This window comes from Centruroides sculpturatus, unplaced genomic scaffold, assembly GCF_000671375.1.
Source record: "Centruroides sculpturatus isolate CEXI.00-Female unplaced genomic scaffold, Cexi_2.0 scaffold1017, whole genome shotgun sequence".
Lineage (NCBI taxonomy): Eukaryota > Metazoa > Arthropoda > Arachnida > Scorpiones > Buthidae > Centruroides > Centruroides sculpturatus.
In genome coordinates, this window is record NW_019385285.1 from 50,795 (window position 1) to 52,339 (window position 1,545).

At 27.1% G+C, this 1,545-nt stretch overlaps 1 protein-coding gene across 3 annotated transcripts in view; it reads right to left on the bottom strand.

Moving 5' to 3' along the window:
- The window catches only part of LOC111637180 (gametocyte-specific factor 1 homolog), a 46,575-nt gene that overhangs the window by 35,421 nt on the left and 9,609 nt on the right, over positions 1-1,545 (bottom strand). The window lies entirely within an intron of this gene.

Below are 1,545 nucleotides of genomic sequence, written 5' to 3' on the forward strand. Positions count from 1 at the left end.
GACCAGTATATGAGCTGCACTTAAAACTTTAGAACCCTTTTTCTCGGAATCTTCTGGCTAGTGCGCTTTACAATTCTTCTGGGTGGACACCCTTGAGGTATTCTACTAACCTGCAAAGTCTCATCCTGAACTGAATTTCCGAGACCTTAAAGTTCCCTTGTAAGTAAGAATTATTTCTTTCTAAAATTTTAAAAATACATTTTATTTTCATATTTGATATTAACATTAATTATTTTTAAGAAAATATTTGTTTTACAAATAATGTTACCTGTTGGTATGCAAATTAGTTCATTGGTAAAGCGTTTCAGGTCAGACATACTGAGGAGAATGATGTATTTGTTCACTTATTTTATATTCACTTTACTTTCTGTAAAGATTATTAAACAGATTAAATGAGTGTTACAGACATTTAAAATGCATATCCTTACTGTAAAATCCCAAAGTCATTACATCAGGTCATGCATTGGTTCTGTCCTCCATTTTAGAAGAACAAATAAAGAAGAAATCACTAACAGTTCAGTCCTCCCCAATTGGAATTTTTAAAAAATTGTTCACTGTTCACTACATTCAATTTGTATAAGAATGAAAATTTTGTTTGTAGTCAGTGGGAATATGGTATACTATATCCCAATAATTTTTCATAAAAGTAATAATATGTAATTATGCTAAGTGTGTTGAAAACAAGTTGGAATCATGATAAATCAATTTTTAGATGCATTTTTTTGTGCAGACTAATACATAGATTGACAAAACCAATCTTTGATCTGTGCATTTGTTTAGATTTGAGGTTTTCATGCTTAAGGATTTATTGTCATTTAAGTTTTGTCTGCAATTTTTAAATGTAAATTGTTATTCTAAGTGAAAGAAAGTAAATAAAAGTCCTTTAAACTGTCATTCAAGTAGTAGTAAATGTTGTAATGTAACAAAATTAACAAAAAGTATTTAATTATAAGATTTTAGGATAATCAGTTTGGTTAATTTTGATATCAATTTTTTCAATAGTGTGTTTTAATGTAACAAAATTAACAAAAAAGTATTTAATTGTATTTTATAAATATTTGTTTGGTTATTTTCAAATAAAATTTGATATTGAATTTTTGAATACATGATTTCTTAAATCTGATGTGAAATGGTGCTGTATGATATGATGTGATACATCATCAGCACCATTTCAAACATGCAAGTGGGGATAAAATGAGAAAGTACCAATGATATTTATATAACTAAAAATTACAATTTTGTAAATAAAATTTAAAAAAAATTAATTAATGTTTTGTTATGAATTTACATTACGTTAGTTTTTAATATCTCTATTTCATAAAAAGTAAAACATCTGGATACGAGTCCAATTTTTCTTGCCATGTCTAATCACCAGGAACAACTATTTCCATTGCAGAGACAACCTTTCTTTAGAGGCTATGCCTCTGCACAAATATGTAAAACAGTTTAAAATGTCCACAGGTGACAATCCCAACACAATTAAAAATATAATATTTGTTTGTAGAAATGGGCTGGCAGAATTACATTTTAATAAAATATAAAATT